This window comes from Macrotis lagotis, chromosome 6, assembly GCF_037893015.1.
Source record: "Macrotis lagotis isolate mMagLag1 chromosome 6, bilby.v1.9.chrom.fasta, whole genome shotgun sequence".
Taxonomy (NCBI): domain Eukaryota; kingdom Metazoa; phylum Chordata; class Mammalia; order Peramelemorphia; family Peramelidae; genus Macrotis; species Macrotis lagotis.
In genome coordinates, this window is record NC_133663.1 from 86539695 (window position 1) to 86550948 (window position 11254).

Sequence of the window (11254 nt, forward strand, 5' to 3'; positions counted from 1 at the left end):
CTGGTCTATGGGTTAATAGCAAACATTGTGAAGACTTAACTGTTTAAAAGGGAAGGCATTACCCAGCCTGCTGGGAAAACAAAGAGAAGCTATAAAAGGAACTCCAAACAAAGACCCATTTGAGGGAGCACAGTGCCTCCATTTGGAGAGGTCAAGCATGATATTGGGGGAAAGCTTGCAGTTTACTAAAGGGTTGAATTCCAGAAGTTCATTTGCAAGGCAATTATTTGGAATTTGGAACACATTTTCCTATAGAAACAATGTTGGAATGTTTGCATGGTGGTTGGGTTGTCAAGCTAATCTACAAAAGACTATTTTTTTAACTCACAACATAACGAAAGTGATAATAATGGAATGGTTTGGGGATAGGGAAAATAGTCAAGCCACAAGAAAGTGACAAAATTGTTCATGTAATGACAGAAATACCTTAAATGATCCTTATAATGATCCTCAGAATTTCAGTAATGTCTTTACATTTCTACTTTTAAAATATATAGTCTTGATTAGGTGGCCTTGGACTCTACCCCCCCACCCCCACTTTGGTCTCATGATCAAACCTTGCTATTTTTATACTGCCTCCTCCCCTTTCCTTCTAAAGGTATAAGAAACTATTGTAAGGGTCTTAGAGTTGGGAAGTCCACTGGACATCCTCAAGAGTTCTTTTTATCTCAATTAAAGCCACTTAAGTCCTTACCTCATGTCTTTGATTTATTTCAGGATTTGACAGAAGAAAACAACTTCCTTCCCCCTCCACCCCTTTTCTAGGCATAGGCCTGGTCCAAGTTGAAAATTTTAAAATAGACAAAGCATATCTTGGCCATCTTCTACCTCCTTTTCTCTAACCCTTTTCTTATATCATGAACCTCACTAGGCCCATCATTCCTTCAATCTTTCCTAAGTTCCTCACTGGAGAACCATCCCAAATCTGGCCTAGCCTCTAAAATTCTTCATGTTCCACGTTGCCATTTCAACTGTCCCTCAATCAATGTCACTTCATAACTATCTTTATTTTCCCACTGCATTTGTGTTAGAAAAAAAAAACTTAGCATTAATTTACTGGAAGCTTTCTTATCTTTCCGGAGGTATTTGCTTTTAAAAATAGCATCCTTATTATTTTAAATTATTACTTTGTAAGTGGAATCTCATGCAATTATAGTCAATTCAAATATTCAGAAGAATCTTTGATCTCATCAGTGTAGGTATTCTCTACAACTAGACAGACCCATGTCTTTGTAGTCTCTATTAACTCTTAACTACATTCAACTTCCCTACAAGGAACACCCAACATCTTCAAATGGACTTTCCATTGGCTAATCCTTGATCTCACTTCTAGCCTATAACCAGCCCATCTTCTTTCTAATTCATACATATAGAGAGACAGACTTGCTTGAGAGTCTGTGTGATGTCCCCTAAAATCACTCTTAATCTTCAAAGTTGGGAGGGGCAGCAAGGTGACACAGTGGATAGAGCATGGGCCCTGGAATCAGAAGGACCTGAATTCAAATATGGCCTCAGACACTTAATAGTTACCTAGCAGTGGGACCTTGGTCAAATCACTTAAGCCCATTGCCTTGCAAAAAAAAAAAAAAAAGGTGTTATCCCTTCTAAAAGTCCAACTGTGGTAGCAATGAAAGAGAAGAAAAGAAACAAGGATCATGCTGGGGAAGGGTAACATTCAGTGGCATTGTGTACAGTTTGAAGTAAAAAATGTTTGTATTTGTGTTCTATTTATACTTAATAAGGTCACAAAAGAAGGGAAATAGGAAAAATTATGCCCTTTCTCCCAATATGATTTTTGAAATAAAATGTCACTTCATTGAATGGTTATTAATGCAATTAGATATCATTCACATGGAATATTGGATATAAAGATAAAATAATATTTTTATAAGTAGAGTTTATCTTTCAAAAATAAAATTTTCAGGGAAATATTTCAGGATAAAAGCAAATGCTATGAAGACCTGGCTTCTACTCCAGGTCCTATCATTAACAAAATGTGATTTTTGAACAAGTAAAACTTAAATACTTTGATATGGGCCAAATTAAGATGTATCTATTTTGGATATGTCAATGTAGGAATGTTTTGCTTCATGAACCATATTTATTAAAAGGGTTTCCCTCCTCCCATTTTTCAATGACAATAAAATAAGATAGAAAGGAAAGAAGGTAGGTTTTTGTCCTTTGTAAAAAGAATTAGGAGCACCTAGGCAGTGCAGTGCAGTGGATAGAGCACCTAGAGTTAGGACTTCTTTGGATTCTGTGGCATTTGAATGACTTTGAAAAAGCTGATTCCTTTGTTAATTTATATACTTTCAAGAACTTTACAAATATTTTATTAGTCTTCTGGAATCAAGGCTTTTCAATGTCTTGATCAGAGCTCTTATTTTTTCACAGTTGTTTGTCTTAATATTGTTAATATAAAATTTCTTTTTCTGGTTCTGTTCACTTCCTTTGCACAATTTCATACAATATTTTCAGATTTCTCTGAAACTATATCCTTAATTCATTTCCTAAAGTACAATGGTAGTACATTAATTTTGTATACCATAATTTGTTTGGTCATTCCCTTATTAATGGATACTTCTTTAGTTTCCAGTTCTTTGCCATCGCAAAAAAGTTGCTATAAATATGTTTATGAGTTCTTTCCTTCTTTGAACTCTTTGGGGTATAGGCCCTAGCAGTGGGACCATTGGGTCAAAAGGTATCCAGAGTTTGGAAACTTTTTGGAATTTTTCCAAAATTGCTGGACATATTTTACAGTTGTAATTTAATTTCCTTAAGACACTCCAACATTTATTGTTTTCTGTTTTGTCAAGTTCACCAGTATGGTAGAGGGAAGTAAACCTGTGCTGAAGCCGAAGTTAATCACCTTAGGATCTCAGTAAATATTCTATATCTCTTTCTATTCTGACCCCTTTGGGTCAGTGTTCTTCAAGAAATAAGTCTTTGAACCCTTAATATATGTTATTAAGATTTCAAGTATCATTGTGATTAAAATTCTCATATAGTCTCATCTTTGAGGCAAGACTCACTACAGGTGAAAATAAATATAATTAATATGGTCAGATAATCTAAGTTCCCCTGAAGACATTTAACATTCAATGGTCCATGCAGACCAGAGGCACCATAAAAGAACTTTCTTCATCAAAGAGCATAGAAAAGGTTCAAACTTGTCCTAAACCAATTATCAAGTTTTCTCCATCCTGGGGAGAGTATCCAGTATTCATACAGTAGGAAAAAAAGACTTAAGCTTCCATAGCACAAGGAGTCAATTAAGTTCATAATTTTGGCTCAGACTTAATCCACAATAGCAGTTCAGTCTCATGGTTAACACACTTGAAAAATGAAAGCAAACTGAGGCATCCAGAATTGTAAAAATAACTATCAGAAAAGATGGACACATTCTGCTGGTTCTTTCAATTCCTACTGTCGCAGGGAATAGCATTCATTTAACTGTGGGGTGACACATCCCAGGAATAGTCAGGTACATCACTAAAGGTAACATTTCCTTCATCATGTTAACAACAGGAATTATGTCAACATTTCTATAGAGATCCCATTTTTTCATTTTCCCATAATTTATTTAATTTATTTAACTGTTTTCTCCTGGCATTATGGAGAAGGCAATTGACAGACAACCTTGTTAAGAAATTTATGAAGTAAGTCAGAAAAAAATACATAAACTAGAATAGATACAGAAGATTATAAATAAGATTAGAGGGGGAGCTATAGGTGGCACAGTGGGTGGAGTATTGGTCCTGAAGTCAGAACTCAAATACTTAATAACAAGTCACTTAACCCCATTGCCATGCATGATCCCCCCCAACAAAACAAACAAAAATAAGATTACAATTATATATATATATATATATTTGCATATATATATATATATTTGTTCATAACTTTAATTTAATTTTTTATTTGTTTATATATGTGTATATATATGTAAAGATTAGAGTTAAATGCATAGAAAAGGTTTGACTAATATATTCAAATTTGGAAAAGAGAAAAGACATTTATTGGTGCAGCTAGATAGCATGGGGTCAGGATGGCCTGAATTCAAATCCAGCCTCAAACACTTACTAGCTGTGTGACCCTGGGCAAATTGCTTATTTTCTCTTTGACTCAGTCCTTAACTGTAAAATATGCAAAATAATGACACTTACTAAGGGGATTGTGAAAATTAAATCCAATAACATTAAAATACCTTACAAACTTTGCATCACTATTTAAAGGCTAACTATTAAATGAAAGATAAAATAGTAAGCCACTATTTTTTTTACCAGAAATACAATAAAGTAAATACAAAGACAAAATTGAATATAAAGATAACATTTTACAAAAAATACAAAAATAATAAAACAAAAAAGCTTTATGAAATCTTATTTTTTTTTCAATTTTAAAGATGTCTTTTTTCCACAGGAAATTGATTTTATGCCTTTAAGCTGTGACTGTTAATATTTTTATTACCCTAATTTCTTGAACTATCTTTTAAAAGTTTCTTTTATTTATATGATCTAGACAGATTTTAGTGTGTTGATGAACATTCATGTTCAGTCCCAGAACTGTGTATTAAGATGCACTCAGCATTTCAACAATGAACTTTTGGTGACACTGACAGGTTGTGTTTCACATTTCTCAATCCCAGAGAGGAAGAATGATGTATTAGATTGGTTCTAAGAATTCATAACATCTGCAAAATTTTTAATGATTGACAAAGGTGAATAATAGAAAATGACTGCTTATTAGTATTCAGCTCTTCATATCAGCAAAGTCTAATATAGACTACAAATATTACCCAGCTTTAGGAATATAGCCAATGCTTAAAAATGAACATTTTCAGAGTGCCTCTACCTTGCTTTGCTTTAGAGAACATTTAAAACTAATTACACACATAGTTGAGCATAATAGTACTTAAGGGAAAATAGGGTAGATATCTAATTAAGAATATTATCAGCCAAATGAAAACACAGAGATATTCAACCTATACAAAGGGGGGGAAAGGATTTGCTTGATAAAAGCTGTGAGCTAATTCAAATTCAATTTGTTTGAATGATTCCAAGGTATTTGCCTATATGCCCAAGTACATTTAACAAAAATTCAAGTTTCAGTTCTCACCAGAACAACAAAAGTGAGGTGATCAATTGTCTGATGATTTGGAACTCAGCAGATAAATCATCAAGATAATTCAGGAGAAAACCCTTCAGTTTAGAGGTGGTTCACTAAAATACTCAAAAGCAGCAGATACCCTAGTCTTTTTTTCCTTTTCTTCTCTCCCACAACTGTCCACTCTTTTTCCTTCCCTCTTCTCCCTTTTTCTTTCTCCTCTATCTCATTCTCTTTTTTTCTTTCTTTGTTCTTCATCTTCTTCTTTCTTTTCTTTGTTTTCCTTCGTCTCTTCTCTCAGGAGAACCTCTCAGATCCTTTTTAAACCAATTTTCAGATTCTATGATTCAAAAATACATAGTATCAGCACCACAGTCCAACCCATGATGTATGTCACATAATAAAAATAATAATGAATAATAATAATAACCACAATTGAAACACACCTGAACATCAATATCCTATTTTTAGAAACTTAAAAGTGAAGTGTGTTATCTCTGTTCTTACAAGATCAAATAGAACAGCACTTTTCTAAGACTGGCCACTTTTTTTCTACCTAAGTAAGCATATGCTTAGAAAAATTTCCAAAGAAATCACATGATCTTTGAAAACCTGATCCCCTCTTCTTCAGTCAGATAAGAAAAAAGACTGATAAGATTATAAGTAACTAGCAAAAACCTTGACTCTTGAAATCTATCATTCCTACTCCTCATTCCATCCCCTAACTATACTGTTTTCTGAAACCATATAAAATTAGAGAAAAGAAAAATTGTAAATGCAATTACTGGATTTTGGTCAATTTCAAATGTATGAAGTGCAATAAGGTAAATCTGCATAATATTTTCATGTAGTTAATAATCATAGTGGGGCAGGCTCTAGTGCTGGGCCTGAGACAGAAAACTCATCTTCCTGAATTCAAAACTACCAAGCTTGTGTGACTCTGGGCAAGTCACTTAACTCTTATTTGCTTCAGTTTCCTCATCTATAAAATGAACTAGAGAAGAAAATGGCAAATCACTACAGAATCTTTACCAAGTGTAATCCAAATGAGATCATGAAAATTTGGACATAATTGAACAATAACAGCAAAATTGTCAAAGTAATATTGTCTTATGATGAACATCAGAACATACTTCCCTTTTCTATTAAAATTTTCTATACTTTAATTTTTTAATTTTTAATTCTCAATTTTTTTAAAAAAATCGCCAAATAAATAAGACATTTCCATTCATATAGAAGAGGAAAAAGAGGTCTTGTAAATGAAATTGCTTTCTTTATCACATACAACTTGCTCTTTTTCTTCAGTTATTCCCATTATAGACTCAACCTTTATTTTTCAAAACTGTCCTGTTTCTTTCTAATTTTCATTCTCTTCTATTCATTTTTATAAATGTTTTAATGTCCCTCTTTCCTCTCTTACTGCTATATTAAATGTTCATTATATAGACCTAGACTACTCATAAGCAATTAATATTTCTCCAAATATTTAGAATTGTATTTTTGAATAGTATTAGTTAACAGATATGTCCTCATACACTTCCAAACATTGATTTATGCTGTAGTTATTTTGAAAAGAGTTTCTATTTCTAGCTTTCCTTACTGTTATGGGTAACATAAAGAAAAGTTAAAGGTAGTAAAAGGTTATAAATTTGTTATATATTCTTCATAAAAGGCAAAAGGGAAGAAAGAATCTTTGATAAAGAAGACAAAGATATGATAGTTGATAAAGCTTTATTATTATTCTTCACAGAGATATGATGGTTAATGGAAGTATTATTAAGTAGAATACATGGACAGCAGCTTACTCTATGTAGTAGAAAAAAGACTCAGATTTACTCAGGTCTCAGATTTATATGGAGTTATTACACAAAGATATGATATGACACTATAGAATCATCAGTGAACCAAATGAGTGAGATGATGTGGGACTCTAGGATGAGGCTATTCTGAATTACCTAAAAAAGGATCATATATAGGGAACCATGAAGCTTGACTTTATGCCACAGTGAGCAAACACAAGCAGATTGGGAGATAAGGGTGGAGAGCAGTGCAATGCCCAAACCAGTTTGGAGGGCTCCTGGGGGCTTGGGCTAAACCAGTCAAACTCAATTTTACAGCCCATTTTGAAACTAAACTACATTTGTTAGCTGTTACAATTTTCAGTCCAGGTGAAACCTACACTGCCCTTCTCAGAGCAATTTTTTAATTTTTTTTTTACTCAGAGCAAATTTAAAAAATCAAATTAGAAGTATAGTATTACAAAAGAAGCTAATTAAGAACTTTCAAAATATTTTTTAAGCTATCTAAGAAATTCTGATCTAGAAAGTGCCTTAGGAAACACCTAGTCAAACCCATTCATCTTACAGACAAAAAATGGGGGTTCATAGGAAAAATGCTTTCTCTGAGGTCACAAAGGGAGTAAGTTACATATCCAAGATGTATATCCAGATGCTCAGACTCCAAACCCAACATTTTTTTTTCATTTTATCAAATTGTCCTTATACATAAACTTGTTGTACAGTCACTTCAATCACATATGACTCTTTGTGAACCTATTTGGGGCTTTCTTGACAAAGAACCTGAAGTGGCTTGCCATTTCCTTCACCAGTTCATTTTAGAAATAAGGATACTGAGATAAACAGGCTAAGTGACTTATTCAGGGTCACAGAGCTAGAAAGTATCTGAGACTGGTTTTAAATTCAGGTCCTCCTGATTCTTGGTTCAGTTCTCTGTGCATTATGGTGCCATTGCTCTGCTCCAAACATGCCTCATACTCAATAGTTTTCTATGAGGAGAAGTTTTCTGACATTTGTCACAATTTGGAAAGAATATTTGCTAATTTGACTAGACCATTAGCATATGACCATATCAGTTTTTATTAGTCACACTTTGTCTTAGAAAATAACTGAGTAGTTTCCTTAATGGAGATAAAGATTACCACGTAACCTCCTCCATCCTTGCTTCTGAAATGCAACTATGACTCATTTCAGAAGAAATCCCACTACAACTTCAGTGTTTTACTGACCATGATGATTTCTACTTGAATTATAAGTCTCTCTCTCCTAGAAACTTATTGCCCACATTTTACCCATAGTGGCAATATGGTGAAATTCCATTCAATTCAATAATTTCCTTTGGAAAAGGCCCCCTTGGGTGCTAAGTACTGACATAACAAGTTTAAAAAAAAAACCTTTTCTCAAGAAGCTTACATTCTACTGGGACATAGATCATCTAAATAGATAAGTAAATATAAAATAATTTGAGTTGAGAGGGAACACTACCAACTTTGTTGAGTGGACAGGAAAAGATGAAAAAAGGCTTTGGAATTAGCACCTCTATTAAAACATGAAGGAAGTTCAATACTGTAAAAAAGAAGTGAGGAAAGAGTCTATCCTGGAAATGAGGGACAAACTCTTCAAAGACAGAGAAAATACAGTCAAAAGAATGATAAATTTGTAATCAAAAGACTGAAATATATATAATACCTCCTTTGTTACTACATGCCTAAGACTTTGGATATGTCATTTATTTCATCTATCCAGATCTCTATCTTCCTATCCATAAAATAATTTAATGCTTTAATGTTTGCAAAGTGCTTTACAAATATTTGGGAAGTAGGGATATTATCCTTAATTTTTCAGATGATGAAACTGAGGCAGAGGTTAAATGATTTAACCAGAAGCATAACAGTAATGTCTAAGGCTGATTTTAAACTCATTATCTTCCTGAATTCATTTCCAATGTTCTCTCTTCCACCTAGATGCATTTGCCGCTCTCTGTGCCTGGGTATCTTTCTTCTTGTCTATAATAATGACAGCTATCAAATCATCCAGTTCCCTCAGTACAAAGATATGTAAATCATCAGGGAAGCTAGGTGGCACAGTGAATAGAGTGCTGGTGATGGAGTCAGGAGGACAGAAGTTCAAATCCAGTCTCAGACATTTGACACTTACTAGCCATCTAACCTTGGGCAAGACACTTAACCCCAATTGCCTCACAGCCAGAGCCATCTCCAGTTATCCTGATTCATATGTGGTCTTTGGACTCAGATGGCTCCAGAGCAGAAAGTGAGATTGATGACTTAGAACAGCACCCCCTCATTCAAATCTAAATATCATCATCATACTCATGGTATTTTGAATTCATTACAGACAGATAAGTGCTCTCTTACCATCTCCCTACTTTTTGTTAGGTTTCAGCTACCTATTAATCATTTTGTCTTAATTTTAATTTTCTAAATACCTCTAAATTATGAAATAATACCTCACTTTAGAGGATACCAAAGAAATATTCTGAGTTAAATTCCATTCTCCATCTTTAAAGAATTCCTATAACTTATGGGGGAAATGTCTCTAGATATAATTCCTCTCATCCTTTGAAGTGCCTTACTTAGAATAGATCAAATCCTTTTGGTTTACTGATCTGTATTATACTTGTGTCTGGAATCAAGTCAGCAATAATAATTGAAGTAGGGGTTGGTTCTAACTCTTTTCCATATTTTTGTTTGTTTTTGTTTAATTCTATGATGGGTGAATGAACCCCATGAATCCACTTAGCTATCTGATAATATTGCTTCCCCTAGTGACCTTCCATGTATAAGAGCACAAGAAGACTTTCAGGCATAAGAAAAATCTGTAATGATTCACAATAGCTGTGAAGGTTCTAAATAACATTTTATAATTCCAAGAAATTTCAGGGAAGTATTTAAAATCTTTAAAGGTTTATTCATGAAATCATGAATCAAAAATTTTGTGTACTTTTCATTATTCTCAGCCTAAGACTATCTACATTGCTAAGGAAATCTTGTTTCAAAATCCAAAAATGTCTACGATTATAATAATTTAATTATTGGGTAGAGTTGGCTTGTTCAATATGACAATGAGAGTAAGAAATAGAGCTGAAATTTTTAATCCAAATTAGAACATATTGTAAGAAGTGAAGTTAACTTAAATTTTAGTCTTTTTAATTGTTCCCTAATACACATGCAATAGAATATAGTGCCAAATCGAACTTTCATAAAAGGAGGAAATAGAATCCATTCTCAGAACAGTGAATGGAGACTAGATTTAATTGCCACTTTCTATACTTAATGGCTGCTAGGTGGTGCCATAGAGCACAGAGCGCCAGACTTGGAGTCAGGAAGAATCATTTTCTTAAATTCAAATCTGGTCTCCAGTACTTATTAACTGTGCTATCCTGATCTAGATACTTAAACCTATTTGCTTCAGTTTCCTCAGCTGTAAAAAAGATCTGGAGAATGTCAAATGTCAAACCAATCCAGTATCTTTGCCAAGAAAGCCCCAAATGGAATTATCACTGAAAAATGATTGAATAACAATACAATTCCCACCTTTTTATCCAGACCCCCAAAATGTCTAAATTATTGCACAGACCACCAAATAAATGTTCAAATTCACACTGGTGTCTTCCTTTTCTGAATGTTGGAAGAAATCCTAAAGTAATATTTTAGAACTTTCAAACTCCCGTCATTGATACAGACATTAATGAGTGTCTCTAAATCTGAACTCCATGATACACAATCTCATAATAGCTTTATATAAACGTGTTTATGCGTATAAACATTATATATATATGTGTGTATATATGTATATAATTTAATACGTATGCTTAAAGTTTGCAAAGCTTTTACATATGTTATCTCATTTGATATGACAATAATCCTGTAAGAAAGATATTAGCAACCCTATTTTAAAAATTAATGTCATCTTCCTTAGAAAATTAGAAAACTCATGCTAAAAGGTTAAAAGATTTGCACAGCTCATATAGTAGGAATCTGAGACTACATTCAAGCCAATTCAAACGTACACTCTCATATACATAAACATCTATGTGTGCATATGTGTGTGTGCATATATATATATATACTGTTCAAGAAGAATAAATGATAATTATAGCAAGATTTGGCATTATCTCTTCTCCTGTGTGTGTATGCATGTATGTTAATATTTTTATGTAAAATCTTCATATATATACTTATCAAAATATGTGTTAATATAGTCACCATGCTTATGTGTGTGTATATATATATATAATATATGTTTATTATATCTTCTATCTCTTCTCTAAACAAAAATCTTATATTTCCAAAGGTCTATTCAGTTTTACCTGGAAGTAATTTCATTATTGC